Here is a 19,847-nt window from a genome sequence, read left to right as displayed (position 1 = left end):
CTGTCCTGCACTGTGAAAGAAGAAGAGGAATCATGTAAACAGAGTGCTCCAGAGCTGCATCTTCCCTCCCCTGTGCTGGCTCCACCTCCTGTGGGGCATCTGATGTTTCTGCCCTGCACAGTGAAAGAAGCCAGGTCATGTTCAAATCTCTCAGCCGGGCCAATCCAAGGACTCTAGTTATGCGTTCCCAGTAGCGTACTGCTAGGATCGTTTCTTCCATCCTTGCCGGAGTCATGTCTGTGTTTTGGCTTGCCATATCGGAGCAGGAGGGTCAAAAATAAAATGCCTGCTACAAGTCCCAAAATTAGGGGTATGCCGCCAAAGACTGAATGGACAAAATTGGGAATAATTCCCAGAATTGCTTTGAATGGTGTTAACAGTCCTGAAAAAATCGTCTTAAATACGTTTGAGATACCTACGGCATCCGACATATTTAGAATTTGGCTAAGCATTTCTGTGAAATGCACGGGGCAATTTGTTGATAAAAGGTCATGTATCTCTGATGTTGTCCTTGCAACTTGGAGATCATACGTCTCTTTTGATGACGTGATGGGCACCGTTGTCTGTAAAAGCACAGACTTCATTCTGCTTAAAGTATCAATTCGTATAGAAGAGACATTCCAAGGAGGCCAAATCGGCGTCTCGGAATCTCCAGGGCCGTTTGGAAACAATGCTTGCATACAGCAAGTGACCATGGAAGTTACGCTTACGAGATATGCTTTCCCTGGCATCAAGCCACAACAGCTGTGATCCGTTATTAGAATGTAACTCCCGTTAGAAAGTTGCTTAAAGAAAGGCTCTATCTGCGTTGCAGGTGTGACGTGCTGGTGGCATGAAAGGTTGTTTGGTGAATTGTGTCATTTAAGAACATTAATTGTTCTGGGATCATGCAGGCTCGAAATAATGCTTCTAGGCCTTGTACCTGCCATTCTTTTGTACCCCAGATGGTTTTTGTTTCAATGTTGTTTTTCCAGAAATCAAAACCAAATGTCATCATTTTTTCATAAAATGCTTCTGAATATATCAATTTAGTATTTGTCAGCATGGTTTTCATCCCTGTTTTATCCAACAGTTTATAATAAAATGTTTCTGCATTACTCGTGTTAAACCCTGAGAAGTATTGGAATTTCTCATAGAATGTTTTTGAACTGCTTTTAGGTGGAGTAGCACAATGTTCCCATTGGTTATATTTGAAAAATTTCTAGGTTGAGCAGATTTGTGTAAGTAATGGTCTCCGTAATGTGAGAAGCAGTACATTTGTTCATAACTAGATGAACCTTGTAAATAATAAGCATGGGCGAATTTTGCGAATTCGCGATCTGCGTATTTGCGGATTTGCGAATTCGCGATCCGCAAAATTCGCGAATTTGTGCGAATTTGCGGATTTTTGTTTTTTGCGTGTTCGCTGAGTTTTTTTGCGTGTTCGCAGGGTTTTTTGCGTGTTCGCGGGGATTTTTGCGTCTTCGCGAGCCGCTTGCATAGCGAAGTTACCCAAGCAGTTGTTTATGGGAGAGGGAGAGAGAGATAGATAGATAGATAGATAAATAGATAGATAGATAGATAGATAGATAGATAGAGAAAGAGAGGGAAAGAGAGAGGGAGAGAGAGAACGAGAGAAAGAAAGAGAGGCCGGATCTCTGAAGGGCCAGATTCCTGAGTTGCCCCTACAGAACATACAGCTTTTTATTTTTAGCAAAATGCATATGAAAATTGTGCTGTAAAGGTCTCTTTTAGTTTAACCCCTCCTGACAACTCAAAATGGGTGTATTTGCCATCCTCTCCCTTCTTCCTGTTTTTTATATCTGTAAGTGTTTCCTGATGAGGTTTAATTCCTTGGACAGGTGCCTCGTTGCCTACTTGTAACTATTCTCTGACCCTGCTTCAAGGGTCAGAGCAGGGTCAGAGAATAGTTGCAAGTAGGCAACGAGGCGCCAGGAAGCAATTAGCAGCAGGTGTCCAAGTTGAAGTTATGTTGTTTGTAACCCTTTTGTAAAAGGTTACAAAGAAATTAGGTTCAACTTTTGCACCTGCTGCTGTAACCCTTGCTTGGCTGAAATTCGTTCCCGCTGATTCGCGGATTTTACCACGATTTCGCGAGATTCGCGGATCGCGAAATCACGGAAAATCCAAAAATTCGCCCGCGAAACGGATTTTACGCCCACCCTTAGTAAATAATCATGTTCTGTAAATTTTGCTGACAGCACTAAATCTGACATCATATTATTTATGCTTTCAAAATCCCAATCATCAGAGAATGTGCTTGGTTTTACAAAGTCACTTAATGAAACCTTGAACTGGTGAGGATATTTCAAGATTTCGACCGGGCCATATACTTCATAGTCAGTCTTGTCCCACACTACCCCGCCGGGTATTGGAATGGCTGTGACATTTACTGATGATAGTCCTCTTTTCTTCACGTGGGATGATTTGTGTGGTTTTAGAACTAAGTTGATGTTCTGACTTGCTGTGTCCATTGAACTGTATTTTCCCTCAATGAATTTTCCCAAACAAAGTACCATGATGAGCCAAAGCAGGAGGAAAAATACACCTAACCCAAACCAAAATTCTAACCATGGAGAAATAAGATAGGTTTCTTTGATTTGATGAAAGAGTCCTGTTGCTTTTTCTTTGAAAGTCTTTGTATCTGGTGTCGCTCCAGGGTCGCTTTGATCTTCAGAAAAGTTATCGAAATTGATGAAGTAACCAGAGGCAGTTCTGTCAATTGTTGGAATTGTTTTCTCCATTTGTCTTTCATTAGCACATTCTGATGCCACATCATTGTAGACTGGTGTTTCATGACAAACTGTTTCAATCTGTGTTTCAAGAGGCACGAGTTCCATGGCATTATTGCATAGTCCTTCTCTGTGAACTGCAGGTTTATCAAATGTGATTAGTCTTTCAGTTTGAACCTCTTGGATTGTTGCAAATTTGGGTATTCTGTCATTTCTTGGGAGTCCACTTGGCCTACTGTTGATTATAGGCCACATACTTGTGGTTTTACCAGGTCGATTGATACAACTCGGTTCTCCTTTTTACCAGCAAGGGGCGGTAGTACTACTGATCTTGTTCCGTTGATTGCTAAGACAGCTACTGCTTTTCTGTAAGAAGGCCCAAATTCCCTCTTCACCGCTATTTTCTCTCTAACCAAATCCCCAATCTTTGGAATCCAGACAGGTCTTGCTGGGACTGGTGGTGTGTCTTCAGTGGTAGTTGGCTGTTGCTTTATTTTTATGTTGCTTAAGGATTTTCTTGTTTCATTCAGGTCCTGTAAAATAGCCAAACGATCTTTGATGTCAAAGTCTTTATTCTTATCTTTTACCACTGAAGCCTGACTATCAAGGTCCTGAACATGCATTCCAGTTCCGAACAATAGTTCGTACGGGCTGAAACTTTTTAGAGAATTTCTTGGCAGGTTGTTAAGACTACGTTGGACACTTATTAAATGTTTGACCCACCCATCACCCGAACCTAATGCCCTCGCTGTTATAGATTGCTTTATGTCACGGTTTTTTCTTTCCACTACACTGTTTCCCTCAGGGTGGAATGGACAAGAGAATCGCAACCCAATGCCCATACTGGCCATGGCCTCCTTATAAGCTCTAGAGCTAAAAGCAGGACCCTGGTCAGAATGAAACATGGCTATTGCGTATGTGCCGATAAAGACTTGCAGATCTTTTATAACAGTTTTGGCGTCAGCCGAGCGCTGGGGCCACATTTTTAAAGTGAATGTAGTCTTATACAATTAATAGGATGCTGGATTGCATATAGACAGCATTATGCTACCTACATACCAGGCCATGGCATTACTCCGCTTGACTCGCTGCTGCGATCTCTATCGCAGTCGGGACAGTTCTTTACATATTTATAGTGGTGCAGACTCATCTCCGGCCACCAGTATACTGATTGTAATTCAGTCAGAGATTCCTTCATCTGTTTGTGCCTTGGACCTTCACCCATGTGTGCGTCTACTATTAATAACTTTCTCCGGTTCGTGTTTGGAATTACCCTATCCCCCACTCCAGGGATTCGAGCAAAAGGAACGGAGTTTGCATCAATTAAGTATGCATAATTGAGTGGATAGTTCACGGGTAGTGCTGCACAGTCGCCTTTTAAGGATGTTTTTACTGCCAGCATGGTTTCCCCATCTATATATTTTTCTGAACGCTTTTTTGTGGCTACGGAAGCCGGTTTAGTTGCTTCCGCTATGGCTGTATTAGCCAATGAATTCCCTGCAACGTGAACCCCATCACGTTGATGACTCAGAGTGTGTATCACGTGAGTTTTTTGTAGTTCTTTCTGTAAAAGAACTACTTGCTTCCAAAGCATTTTATGCTTGATTGTGGCACCTGTGTCATCTTTGTAATCATTTTGAACCCAGCTCTGCAACTCCTTATTGTAAGAATGGACGCAAAAATGCGAATCGCACATGATTAGTGTTGAGAATTCACGTTCTGCATTTTCAAGCGCCATCTTTAAAGATCTGATTTCAGCTCGCTGAGCCGAACATTTTCTCAGTGATTCAGTTTCTGTTATTTTCGGTCTGAATTTACCGCAGAGCCAGCGACCTTTAACAATCGCCCATGCTGCATCGTAGGATTTATTTTCTACGTTGTAATGCTGTACAAATCTGTCTGTGTAGATTATGCAGGAGTATTGTTCTAGAGGAAGAATTTCGATTAGAGGTCAGGTACGTATCCATTTCGGATCCAGTGACACTGTAGGCAGGTTTACTGGGCCGAACAGTGCCTCGAAGGCGGATTCTGCTGTGAGAACAGTGATCCTTTTGCCTTGTGCTAGTTCTCGTTCTTTAGCTATAGCAGTTTGCACTGCTTTCACAGTATTTTCTGTGAGACTGAATGTTTTTTCTGCTTGTGTGTACAAGTGAGATTTGTAAGCTATTGGTACCGTTTCTCCCTCATTAGAGGTCAGGTACGTGAATCCGCATCTTCCTGGGATGACTCGGATTACAAGGTTGATTGTATTGTCACGTGTATCTAATTTTTTGTTTTTGCTAACATGTCTGTTTGCAGTGATCTCAAAATTTCTGTGTGTTTTTGAGTCCAGTTGATTGGTTTAAAATCAGGTTTAATTAGTTCGTAGAGAGGTTTAACCCTCTCCGCATAATTTAAAATGTAAGTTCTTCCGAATTTCAGGAAGCCTAGAATCGATTGTAAGTTTTTCAGCGTTTTTGGTGTTTGGAGTACAGCGCACTTCTCTAAGAAGCTGTCCGCTAGGCTTTTTCCTTCACTTGATAATTCGTATCCTAAAAATAATACTGTCAGATGGGCAATTCTTGACTTTTTAAAGCTGAATTTGTAACCCTCTGCTGCGAACCCAAGTATTATGGTGTTCACCCTTTTCAAGTGAGTGTCCAAGTCGTCGTCTGTGAGATAGATGTCATCCACATAAGATAATGCCTCATCATCATATATTTGCAGTAACTCTGTTACTCTGGCTGAAAATAGTCCTGGGCTGTTCTTGAATCCCTGTGGGAGCCTTCAAAATTTTTTCTGTGACCCCATTATTGAGAAAGCGGTCAAGTACCTGCTTTCTGGTGCAATATTTTGACAAAAGAATCCATTAGATATGTCTAATGTCGTTTTATATTTTTTCCGAACTATGTTATTCATAAGTGCTGCACTATGCAAATTTTGTACTGCAAATGTTTTGCAACATGAGTTAAGGTGTCTGTAGTCCAAGACTAGACGATATGAATCGTCAGGTTTGGAGACAGGAAACAAAGGATTGTTCATTTGAGAGGTGCATGTTTCAATTACCCCCTGGTATTCAAGTTGATCTAAAATCTCCCAGACCTGTTTTTTAGCTCCTTGCTTAACTGGGTACTGCCTTTGTGCAGTCGGTTGACATTTCAACTGGATTTTGTGAGGAGGAGAGTCCTCATCCCATCCTATATGATTTTTATATAATGCTGGTGCCTGGGCTACTGCCCATTTCCTTGCATATATATATTTAGTGTGAATCGGAATGTGATTCGAGAAGGCAGGCATAATAATTTCTTCGCCACGAGGGCACTCCCTGACAAACTCCGGGGGCCAATTTTTCTCAGCTAACAGGATGTCATAGCCTTTTGAGAGGTTATCCCAAAATAGACCCCTTATTTTCCTAGTCTTATCACCCTCTATACGCAGTGTTATTTCGTATATCTTATGAGGTTCGCTAACTCTGGTGTCGGCAGTTTCTACTTGAATGTTTTCATTCGTGTCCACTGTCTCCAGATGACTCATCAGGATCTTGCGAGCTATGGTGATTTCTGCTGCACTATCTAGCATTGTCTGTGCCCACTCCCCGTTTTTCAGCTGTGTCCTCAGTATTCTCGGCATGTTCGATTACTCTAATACTGGCTACCTTCTTTCTTGGAAATTGTAATTTTTTACTTTGAGCAGGTTCCTTGTCTTTGGACTTGGTGTGCTCTCCTGGGTCTGACCGTCCTCTTCTTTCCGATTTCTGCGAAAAAGATCGAGAGGGACGTGTATCAATACTTTGATATCTATCAGCTTTTTCAAGTTATCCCTATTTCTTAGTTATATCTTTTCTCAGAGGCCTCCCTCTGGGGAGACTGGTGTTCTCGAGTCGGAGTTCTTTCCCTCCGTCGAGGAGACCTTCCTCTGGACTGGAAAACTTTTTCCTTGGGAGTGGATAGTTTATTTCCATCCCAGCTCTTTTTAGGAGTGTTTAAATTATTTTTAATAAATAATTTTTCAGGATTTTCGAGTAGTTGGGGTTTTACTGGTTCCCCAACCAAGATGTCTCTACCTAATTCTTCATAACATTTTTCTATAATTCTGGCAAGCTCAATTGGTTGATCTGTTATATCTGTTTCCTTCAACTTCTGGCGGATCGCCACAGATGCTGCTTCTCCTTTTATATTGGCCAGTAATATAGCCGAGACCTGCTTGAAGTCTTTCAGTAATTTCATACCAAGAGTTAAAGCAGGTTCTGGACCGTATTCATTCTGAATCTGTTTTAGCACATCTGGTATTACCGCCATTGACGGAACACCATGTGTTTTTGTGTAAATAGAAGCAAAGACTGTACCCCAAGTGTCACAGTCCTCCACGTGTGGTGCGACCCCCATTGGAAGGCAGATGGTCAGAATTATGTGTTTCTCAATAGGGGTGGTATTCAGAAATACTGCTTCTATTTGAGTAATTTTCGGCGCTAACCAGAAAGGAATTTGTTCCCGTTTTATGGGTGTTTTACCAAGACATGATTGTATGTTCTGTGGTGTAATTTTATTTGTGTTCCCCTGATGAGGGGTCAGCTGTGGAACATTAACAGTTGTTTGGACTGTTGCAGTCCGCATTACATATTGGACTAATTGTCTATGTATTTTAATTAATGTTTTTAGCTGTGCTAAAAGTTCTTCTTTTGACATTTGATCAATGTCCGGATGTGGTGTGTAGCTGGCTAGAACCGGCCACGTTGCTCCTGGTCTACCTAGTGGACCAAGCCTGGTAATATGATCATTGTGTTTTAGGGCGCCTTTAACCCAGAGCAGATGCTCTTGGAATTTTAATGGGATGTCAATCATATGAGGTGATGGAGCGCAAGAGTGATGTCACCTATGTGGTGAACTTGCGGTCTCCAAGGAACCCTTTGAGGGTCCTTCATGTTAACCGCCTGAAGCACCACTTAGAAAGGTCCGAAGTGGGCATGCTCCTAGCGACAGATGATGGAATGGAAGAGGAGACAGAGCCCCTTCCTGACCTCCTGTCTGCAACAGAGAAAGATGGGTCAGTGGATGGTGTCAGCCTCTCTGCCACACTGACCCCTGATCAGCAGCAAGATTGCCGCCAGCTGTTGGGGCAATTCTCTGATCTATTTTCCTTGGTTCCTGGTGTCACAGAGTGGTGCGTCCATGATGTGGACACTGGCGACAGTCCTCCTGTGAAGCACAAGGCTTACAGAGTGACTGACAAGGTTAGGGCTTACATTAAGGAGGAAATCTCCAAGATGTTTGTTTAGGGGTCATTGAGTCCTCCAACAGTCCTTGGGCCAGCCCAGTGGTCTTGGTCCCAAAGACTGCCTCGCCGGGTGCCACACCCGCACTCTGGTTCTGTGTGGACTACAGAGGGCTCAATTCAGTCACCAGGACTGACGCACACCCCATCCCCAGAGCTGATGAGCTCATTGATCGGTTAGGGGCTGCACAGTACCTAAGTGCATTTGATTTGACATCAGGGTACTGGCAGATCACCTTGACTGATGGGGCTAAGGAGAGGTCAGCATTCTCCACACCAGATGGGCATTACCAATTCCGGGTTCTGCCCTTTGGGATGAAGAATGCCGCTGCAACCTTTCAGAGGTTGGTCAACCAGGTGTTGGCTGGACTGGAGGATTTCAGTGCCGCCTACCTGGATGACATTGCAGTGTTCAGCGCCAGTTAGGAAGAACACTTGCAGCACCTCTGGGAAGTGTTGATGGCACTGCGCAAGGCAGGCCTCACGATCAAGGCGAGTAAGTGCCAGATTGGGCAGGGTTCCGTGGTGTACTTGGGTCACCAAGTAGGAAGCTGCCAGGTGGCGCCCTTACACCCCAAGATTAATACCATACTGGCATGGGAACCCCCAAAGACTCAGACACAGGTGAGAGCCTTTTTAGGACTCACAGGGTACTACAGGAGGTTTGTTAAGGGGTATGGCAACATTGTTGCACCCTTGACTGAGCTGACTTCCAGGAAGCAGCCCAAGAAAACAAACTGGACTGACACCTGTCAGAAGCTTTTAATGCCCTGAAGACTGCCATGTGCACAGAACCCGTGCTTCAGGCACCCAACTTCTCAAAATAATTAATTGTACAGACAGACGCTTCGGAGCATGGTGTGGGGGCCATTCTAACACAGATTACGGAAGAGGGCTTTGACCAACCTGTAGCCTTCATCAGTAGGAGGTTACTTCCACGGGAACAGAGGTGGGGTGCAATTGAGCGTGAGGCATTTGCTGTGGTCTGGGCGCTGACGAAGTTGAGACTGTACTTGTTTGGGACTCAATTCCGGGTTCAGACCGACCACAGGCCCCTCAGATGGCTGATGCAGATCAGGGGTGAGAACCCAAAGTTGTTGAGGTGGTACATCTCCTTACAGGGTATGGACTTTACGGTGGAACACCGCCCTGGTACAGAACACGCCAACGCTGATGGTCTGTCCAGATTTTTACACCTTAGTGAAGAGAACTCCCAAGGGGAAGGGTAGTTCTCCCCACATTTCAGCTGGAGGGGACACGTGTTAGACCGGACATCATTGGCGTGAGTCTCCCTTCCATTTTATATGGATTGCCTCCTCTGTTTTGATATGTTTTTGCTGGTATATGTTTTGGGCCCTGTGCCACTGCTAATCAGTGACACAGTGCAAGTGCTCCCTATGTTAAATTAATGTACTAATTGGTCATTCCATGATTAGGTTATTTGATTTACTGTCAGCCCCTAGTACAGTGCACCATGTGTGCCCAGGGCTTGTAGATCAAATGCTGCTGGTGGGCTTGCAGCACTGGTTGTGCCACCCACAGAAGCAGCTGTAAAGTGTGTCTCAGGCCTGCCATTGCAAGGCCTGTTGGTAGTCTGTGACTACCATGTCGACTTGGCCAAGTGCACCCACTTGTCAGTCCCTAAACCTTCCCTTTGCTTCATATTAGACACCCCTATGGTAGGCCCAAGGGCATGGTGCATTGTAAGTATAAGGTAGGACATGCTCTGGTGTGTGTAGCATGTCCTAATAGTGAATTACAGCCATTTTTGTTTTTCGCTATTGAAGGCTACCTGTTCTCATAGGCCAGAATGGGCAGTTAAGCTTGTTACATTCCTACAATCCTAACTGCGTCAGGGAACATGGTGGAAATTCGAATTTAGTATGCCTGAACTCAGGATAATAAAATACATCTTTTAGTAAAGTTTATTTTAATATTCTGTGTTTGCAAAGACCACTTTTAGAAAGTAGGTATTTGCTTGCCTAACCATTTGAGCCCGCCTCTGCTGACTTGTGTATTCCTTGTCTGGGTTTGTGTGTGACAGGGCTCGGAAATTCCAGGAGACAGGCTGGGGCATCCCAGTGGTGAATAGAGAGATCAGGACCCATATGGGAGGTGGGAGTTGCACCTGGGACCTGAATATGCCTGGGCCTTCCCTCTACAATGCTGGCTCCACCCCCTGTGGTTTGTCTGATTTCTCTGCCCTGAACTGTGAAAGAAGAAGAGGAATCATGTCAACAGAGTGCTCCAGAGCTGCATCTTCCCTCCCCGGTGCTTGCTCCACCTCCTGTGGGGCGTCTGATGTTTTTGCCCTGCACAGTGAAAGGAAGAGAAGAGTCATGTAAACACAGTGCTCAGGAACTGGTTTGAACTAGGCAGAGGCCTCTCTGCCTTCAGAGAACAAAGGATTTTGGGGTATAAATATTGGGACCCAGTCCCACAGACTTTAGATCACTTCTGGAACAAGAAACCTTTCTGCCAAGGAGAAGAACCAAGGAAGCTGCATGAGTTTGGACTGCCCCTCTGCCAGTGTGCTGTTTGCTGGGTTGGCCTACAGTGGTTGCTCCATTGCCAAGGGAACGGAGAAGGAACTTTTAAGGACTTTCATTTATCTACAGAATATTCTCCAAGGGCTTGACCTGTGCTTGCCTCCTGCTGAAGTCTCAGGGCCAAATGACTTCACCTCCAGCTCCCTCCTGAATTTCCATGCTGGGAATTCTGACTCCAGTCACTTGCGTGACGCTGGGAGTTGGAAGCGCAATGCATCAAGAAGAAGCGTGTCGCCACCGCAGCTGAAATCATCGCATCGCCAGAGAAGCGAGCTTTCGTCGCATCTCCCTAGAAGCGTGTGTTCATTGAAGCTGTCTGCTGTCACATCGCCAGAGAAGCGCGACGCATCGAGAGAGTTGTCATCGCTTCATCGGAGGAGCGCGTCGCAGGGCTTGCCATTGCTACAAAGTACAGAGTCATCTCAAGACTGCCAGGGCGTCATCGCATCATCATTACATCGCCGCATCAAGGGCGCCATCTTCTCACATCGCAACTGGATCGTCGCATCGCATCAAGGCCCCATCTTGCGCACCGCAATGGGCCCACAGGCCGAGAATCTACGCATCACCTCCGCACCTGTAAGGCTCACGACGAGTCTCCTACTCTGCGCAAGCATTGATGAAGGACTCAACGGTTCCCCCGGGTCATGGAACTGACGCATCTCGCCTTCTGTAAGCCTTTTGTTTACTTTGCGTCACACATCCAGGTACTTTGTTGAGAACTGTGTCGCATTTACCATCAACTTGAACTAAGAAACTTTTATCCTCTTTTAAGCAATCTTAAGTGTAGTATTGTGGATTTTTGTCATTTGTGGTCTTGTGCTAAGTCTATATAAAGAATACTTATTTTGATAAAACCTGTGTTGTGTCCATCTGTAGTGTTATCACTGTATTACTGTGTATATTCACAAATGCTTAATAAACTGCCTCTGAGATCAGCCTGTCTGATCATGCCAAGCTACCAAGTGGGTGAGCAGGGGTTATTAAGGAGTGTAATCCCCTTATCCTGACTTAGAAGTAAGGGTCCCTATTTGAACAAAGGTGAATACCATTGCCAACTAGAGACCCCCAGATCTAACAATAACAATTATTCTCAGCACTTTTGTTTATCTAATATTCTCCTTTACTGTGTAAATTTCAGGTATTGGAACTTTGTTTCACAACTATTATATAGTATAGTCCTGTAAACACATGTATCAGTTTATTGGCAATTTATAAGTTTAATTTTTCCTTTTCTTTAGGTTCAATATACTCAACAATTTATAGATTGTTTGGCTACTTCGAATATGTTAGATGAGCCTTGAATCTGATGATAGTTTGACTTGGTGTTAAGTGGCCATATGGTTACATGTCTTGTGATATGTTTATCAGTTTGTTGGATATTAGAAATGTTGTTTTCTCTTTCCTTTCATGTCTAATATACTATTTGGCTACTTTGCATGAATCTTCCTTTTTGGTTTAACTTTCCATTTCATTCAAATTACACATATAACGTGAACCTGAGTGGGGTGTTGGCTTCCCTTGGTGTTAAGGGGCTTTTGGTTACTTGTCCCATGAACATTTCATGTTTATATATGTTGAATGAATATATATATATATATATATATATATATATATATATATATATATATATATATATATATATATATATAATAGAAATTATTCAAATCAAATTGAAGTTTGTTGTTGATTTACAATGTATAGATATCCAATTGCTTTTGCAATAAGATGTTGGTGATATGAATTGTATTTGTTAGCAGGGATCACATCTTTGCCACTACTTTGTTGATTTAAAATGTAGGTTTCTTTTATTTCTTCGTATTCTTCTGTTTACCCGTTTAAAGACTTGTTTTGTGGATGTCAATTGTTTTGGTTTGCCATACTAGGAAATACTACCTATGCTGTAATACACTTGGGTACCTTGTTTTACTTTTATTTTCTATTATGCTTGGATATTTTTGTTATCAATCTGCATTGCTTACTCAATTAATTTACGTATGTGGGACTCACAGTTCCTTTTCCATTTGATTCTCTAATATTCACTTCTGTATGCTATTTCTTTTAGTCACAGGGAATATGGTGGAGGTTATCCTTGTAATATTTGGAAGATAGATTGAATAGTAATGTTTATGTTTGTTGCTGTTCTAGCCCTAAGGATGCCAACTAGAAAACAATTACCCAGAGACAAAACACGTGTTGGCTAGTCTGTGGCAAAAAGTACAACATAGATACAATGAATTTGGTTAATGAATAAATAACACAAGAAGAACGTTTCACAGAAGAGTGGTATATTTATTTGTGTCAGAGTGTTCAGGTATTGACCTTATTTTCCATGAAATTGGTCTTTCTTGAAGCAAGTTTGGCTGTTTTCCTTCCCTTTGAGCATTCAATCGTTAATTTTGTATTTGCTGTTTTATCTTTTATTGTTACTTTTTACACTGGGCATGTGTGTGTGCCGTATATACCCATCCATCATTTTCTTTATATTATCTATTACAGTGATTCCCAAACTTTCGACTTCTGAGGATGTCCATTGAGTCACTATTGGAAGCCTGGAGACCCCCAAGCAATTGTTACTATTTATATTTCAAACATTAAAACAGTAATTTGCAAAAACTACACAAACTAGTGCACATCAAATAAAAACTCAAATTACTAAAGATTTTATTTTTTTATATTGAAAGAATTAGCAAACATCGAAATCCTTTGATTGGAAGGTTGGTGCTGCATTTCAGTGACTACCTTTTCAATCTTCAGTTTTATTTTGTGGTACAAGACTCCTGCTCCTGCAGGGGCCAGATTGGAAACCCAAAGCCGCCCAGGCAAATGTTGTCAGACAAGTCCCTGTACGATGCACACCAAGTGCAGCAAGTGAGCTTGACCACTAAAAAAGGGGATTTAAGGTGCTCTCCTCCCAAGAGAATTAGAGGAAAACTGTGCATTCTACAACACATTTGTCATCATACATTGAATTGTAAAGGCTTTAAAGCATAGTAAATCATGACCTTACTCTGCACCATGCTACGACAATCTTTGCTGAGGCTCTTAAGTGATTCCCTCACTATCACCCTCCAACAGTGCCTCTTATCTCTCCATAGCCCCTCTGACAAATGTATTTCATAGGTTGTATAGCACCTCTCATTACAGTGTGGGGTGTAAGAGCCCTTTACAGCACACACATGAATCATACGTCTGTAAATCAGTCTATAGAAATTGTTACATAAGGTAAAGGGAACTACAAGCTGTAGGATTCACATTTCATCCATACTGGTAGGCTGTTTTTAAGAGTGCTTGGTCTGGGGAAGCACAAACTCAGGATTCAGAACATAACACAGTGGTTAGCAGTGACTTTAGTAATAAGAATGTATTTCTACTCAAACAAACCTTTTTAGCAGCATCATGATAATGAAACACTGAGAAAAAACATAACGTACTAACCTGTACCATGCAGTTTGCATACAGCGCTTTGATGGCAGTTCATAGTTCACTAGATTACGATTGAAACTTATGACCTGCATAGTAATATCCGAATCTCTCTGACTAAAGCAGTAACACACAGAGCTGTGCACAAAAAATATTGTTTTTGTAAATGCATGGTACACGTTCTTTGCAACAGGCATATTAACCCTCTGTTTTGCCTTAGATGAGACAAAACTGTCACTGGACAAAACTGTCATCTCTCTGTCACAGGTACATTAATCACAAGAGTTATCTTGCCAATTTTATTGTTGCCTAAAAACTGCTGATTATATAAGGAACTTTGCAGTGCTTTTAAAACTGCTGCCAGTGGACCCCTGGAAATGTGTCAGGGACCTCTGGGGGTATGCAGACCACAGCTTGGGAACCACTGATCTATTAGATAGACAACATTACTCCTGCATGGATGGCACGGGTTTCATGACCAACCAAAGAGCAGTATTCAAAACCCTCTTCCTTGTGCACTAGGTCATGCATGATCTGGTGCCTGGTTATATCGTCAAACTACTGCTTCACTACCAGCCAAATACATGTGAAAGGCATCACAGCAAGCTAGAAGCTCTCTGGCCACCTAGCAAGATACATATGATTTGGAAACACTCAGTACCTCACAAGAAAAACTCTGCATATAATTTTCTCCTTTGGTCCCATAACAGCTTTTGCGAAATATCACAAAATGGTTATTGTGATAGGCATATGCATTAAAACCATGTTATGCAATCCCTATTTCAACATATTCCCTTAATTTTAGCTACATTCAACAGATATTTATCTATCCTACTTTTTCTATGTATAGAACAAAATAAAACATTCTCAACATTACTCTTGCTGTCAAATTATCAAACTATGGCAGAAAAAGTGATGATGAGAATTGCTCTGTATATTTCAGTCTCAAACGATCTAGCACAGTTACACTGGCTACCTACTGAGAAACGAATCTCCTTCAAGACGCGATGCATGTGCATAAGGATACTGTGGATGACTCCCCTTTTATAATGGATATAATCACCATCCATTTCCCAGTGTGTGATTTGCAGTGAGTTGCAGAGAGCATGTTGACTCTGCCAAGGAATGTTAAAATTAGATCAGGCAACCCTCCTTCTCCTATGCTGTATCTGTGCTGTGAAATACCCTACTTGGTCATCTACGACTAAGGGAGAGTCCTTCCGAAAGTTACTCAAGATGCACTTATTTACAATATACATCTCAGTTTTATCTGTCTTAGTACAAAGACACCTTCTTGATATTTGCATGTTCTATAATATCTATTAACATAACATAACATTCCTAAAATAGTGTATATATATATATAGACAGGCCCCTTCATTCCTTAGTTGAGGTGTAACATTGCAGAACAAAGGCATAGTAAAGGCTGTCTAAACACAAACTGCCATTAGAGACAAGGATTCCTCTGTGGTGATTTGGGAGCATACCATCCCCCTTTCATCAAGGATATCATCTCCAGAGACATTCCCAAACCTGTTCTTGGCTTGTCAAAACATACCATTGACTCTCAATGTGTACTCTTTCGTGTATCCCAAGTACTTGTGCAGCACACCTTATTATGAAGCTGACAATTGCTAAGCTCTGCTGTGATCAGCTTCCTGAACATTCAACACTGGATTTTTCGAGGACTACACTAAGAAATGTGCTCTGGTTGCTCGGAGGTCTAATGCATCCACCACAGGAATCTCTGTTGAACTACATGATCACAGGTTCAAATCCCAGTGGCCTTTCATCCTTCCAAGATCATTTAAAATTAGGATCATTCGGTTGAGTAACAACACACATCTATTGTTCAGCACCAATAGACTAATCTGGGTAAACCTGTACCTTAGAATCAGACATTATGTTACTTTATGATCGAAAAGTAATATGTGTATGTTTGTCGTTCATTTTGTTTCTTCAACCAGATTATTTCAGGAAGGGTTTTTGCCCCACTTCCCTAAATAGGCATTACAAGCATCAATTTATCAGTATGACAGGTGTAGTGGAAGAGAACTTGTATGACCTTTGACCCCCTAACAACCCCTTCAGCCCTCCCCTGACACACAAGATTGATGAGATGGTCCATCTACTCACCTTTAGGCCCTCATAGGGTTCTCTGAGCACTCTTCTCTTTCTGATCTTGTCTCTGCCTTTCTGATCCCTCTAACCATGGGTAGAAAGGACAGGGTCAGAGGTGCTGAAAGTCAAGCTAAGGGAAGATACTGCTACTCCTTTGCTTATTTACCTTAAACTGCAAGTGCAAAGTAGAGGTAAAGAAGAAAATCCGAATGTAGCGGTTTAGAGATGTTGTTAAAATTTTGCTGAAACCCTCATTTTCTTTTCCTTTTACAATATAAATATTTTTCTTGTGAAGTCTTCTATTCCTGCACAATTCTCAACCAAAATGTAGGTGTTCCTCGCACGTCCATGCATTGCTTTTGTGTAATATTAAAAGTGCAAGGAAGTGGGGAAAGGCTTTAAAATTGTTGTGAATACCCACAAAGTTGTAGCCTCGGGCCTGTTCTCACATGATATTGTGGACCACTCCCTTGACACTCTCTGGAAACACTCATTAGGTGCCACTGCAGAAAAATGTGCATTCTTAGCAGAACATCCACACAGGAACGTAATGTGTACTAAAATAGGGCTATACCGGCTTTGTGACTTTAGAATGATATTCTTGTAATGTACCTTTTACTTATTGCACTCTCCCTACTGTAGTTCTCTGCCTTGCTGCTCAGCCTGTGATGAGGTCATATAGAATGTTGAGTGGGTTTGTATGCTAGAGAGAATCAGTTGGTGTGGATGGGCTGACCAGCAAGGGGGCTGCTCCTGGTGGGGCACTTTAATGGATCAGAACATCTTCCTGTAACTAAGAACCTGTGACGTAACTACAAGAATAAATCTACTACCTGTAACTAAAAGACATGACTGCACATCATTCTTCGTTTTAACACTGGCGACGAGGATGGGATTATAAGTGTTCTATCTTGGTATGGGTGGAGTCTAATTTCTCTTCTTTGAGGTAGACCTGTCCTACCATTGGTTTGCGCAATTCAGGGTTGTAGATCCCTGTTTTGCTGCAGTCTTATACCTTGTTGTGGCGCAATGAGTACACCGTGTGGTGAGTTGTATTTGTAAACCGCAGTGTGTAGTTTAAGAATGTATCTTCTTGTCTTGCATTCTTTGTTGTCTATGATCATTATCAGAGAGAAGGGCGTATTATAATGTTTTTGGTAGTGCATCCTCTTTTTCTGTCAAAGGTGTGTTTTATCATCTCTATGCATTTTTGTGTATAATCAGGGGGGAAGGATGTGTTGTATGTATTGTTATTAATGCATTCTTCCTTGCTAACATGTGTATTTTATCATCTTCAATTCTTTTGAATGTTTTCGATCATTATTAAGGGGAGATGTGTGTGGTGATTCTTTGGTATTTCATGCATCTTTCTTTACTCTCATTTGTATGATTCACTACTTCCATGCATTTGACTGTTATGATCGTCATAGCAATGGGGGGGTGATATATCCTGTTGTTGTTACTGCATCCTCCTTTGCTCAAACGTGTGTTTTATCACCTTCACACATTTTAAATGTTTTTTATTATTATAAAGGAGATGTGTTGTAATGTACCTTTTACTTATTGCACTCCCCCTACTGTAGTTCTCTGCCTTGCTGCTCAGCCTGTGATGAGGTCATATAGAATGTTGAGTGGGTTTGTATGCTAGAGAGAAACAGTTGGTGTGGAAGGGCTGACCAGCGAGGGGGCTGCTCCTGGTGGGGCACTTTAATGGATCAGAACATCTTCCTGTAACTAAGAACCTGTGTTGTAACTAGAAGAATAAATCTACTACCTGTAACTACAAGACATGACTGTGCATCATTCTTCGTTTTAACAGATATCTTATGTGTAATTTCGACTTTGTTTTGGATATAAAGTCAATAGAATTCTGAATTTCATTCGAGTGTCCAAAGTTAAGCACCATAGTTAGTTGCAGATACTAAGAGATTGAAGCTTTCTTTCTGGATTCCAAGATTATTCGAGATTCTGTACTTTGTGGGCCAAACTTGACTAAGAAGTCACACAAAGTAGTGCAGCAACTAAAGCAGCTGCACTGCATTGCATGAAAAGGAGAGTGCATAACAGTGGTTCTGATGGTGGTGCTGTTCTCCTCTCTCCCTGCTCTGGTGTACTTTTGTCAACCATGTGCCAATGCAAGGGTGTCTGCATTGTTTAAAGCATAGATTTTGCACTGGAAGCTATCCCTTCCAAGCATTTCTTCTCTCATTGCACCTGCCTTAAGGGGGTGTATGATTTTGGAGCAAATCCTGGTCTACGATTTTTTTCAGATAGAGATTTATGTATTTGCATCAAAATCCATGGGTTGTTGCATGGAAACGCCCATGCACTACCCATGGAATAACCTCTTCATGTGATGTAACGTAAGGCAGCACATTGCACAACCTTGCATTACCTTGGGATACTATTTGACACAAATCCAGATTTGAGTGGGTTAGTAAATCCCATCTTAAAAGTATGTGTCGAGTTTGCATTACAAAAGTGACACAAATCCGATGCAAATCATTATTAAATCTTGGCCTGGGTCTTTTGAAGGCGCCTTAACCATTTTGGGTAACATTGGATGTGTGGGTTTCATTGAATCAATCTTCAGTTTCACTGCGGATAAGTCCATAAATTTGCATAGGTTATATTGGCTCAGTTGGCTGACTCTCTTTAATCGTTATAAGATGTTATTGACCGGCATATGCTGCGCATTTCCAAGCTGCGCGAACAGTATGGCTAACACCTAAATACCTTTAATATTATCAAATGTAAACATTCTCAATGGGTATTTATGAATTACTTCAATTACCATGACATTTTCCACTACATCAAGACGTAGATATACTTAGCTAAACGCAGGATAAACTTGTACAGTGGCTCCTTATACAGGTGTAGCGTAAATTAAAAGCACGCATTTCCACTTATCTTTAACTTTTGTTTTCTTATCCATTATTATTTTCCTGACATGGCACCACTTCCTGACAAATACGATAGGCACTGGTACACTTCACCACACTTTTCGTACAGTTTTCATCAGAATGTATTAAAAATAAGTATATGTATTGCATATTTTCAGTCATTCAACATTGCCATGAGTGAATTTATAAAATACATATATATATATATTTGCAATTATGTAATTAACATGTTGGATCAGACAAAAGCAACTGAATACATTCAGGATTCTTACTGAGTAACAGAGGTGCATTAAGGATTGAAACAACATGAGCATAACTGGAAAACCTCTGTCTTCTTTCTAACTTGAACTAGTCATGAGAGGTGTAATGTTGCGTCTACAGTGGTAGTAAATTGTCTTTTCAATGGATAAGTCACACTTAGGCCTTGAAATGGAGGTAATGTTGGCATACCTACACCAAATGTTAGTCTTAAAAGTTTAATCTGAGGCAGCAGGTGTTATTAATGTGTGCAAATGTTACACAAGGCATACATACAGAGTACACACATCATTTTCGAATGTGCATGCAAAGGTTAAACGCACTCATGGCAATGCTAACTGAATGGCTGTGAATATCCAATACATATACATATACTAATTTTTGACACATTCTAATGAAAATGTACGAAAAGTGTGGTGAAGTGTACCAGTCCTTATCATACTTGGCAGGAAATGGTGCCATGTCAGGAAAATAATAATGGATGATAGAACAAAAGTTTAGTGAAAATTATTTTTAAATGTTTGCTTTTAACGTATGCTACACCTGTTTAAGGAGCAATTGTACAAGTTTTTGTCCTGTGTTTTGCAAATTTTATCTACTTCTTAATGTAG

The sequence above is a fragment of the Lissotriton vulgaris genome, chromosome 9, assembly GCF_964263255.1.
Source record: "Lissotriton vulgaris chromosome 9, aLisVul1.2, whole genome shotgun sequence".
Taxonomy (NCBI): Eukaryota; Metazoa; Chordata; class Amphibia; order Caudata; family Salamandridae; genus Lissotriton; species Lissotriton vulgaris.
The sequence above is the reverse complement of the archived record's forward strand: the minus strand, read 5'-3'. Positions refer to the sequence as shown.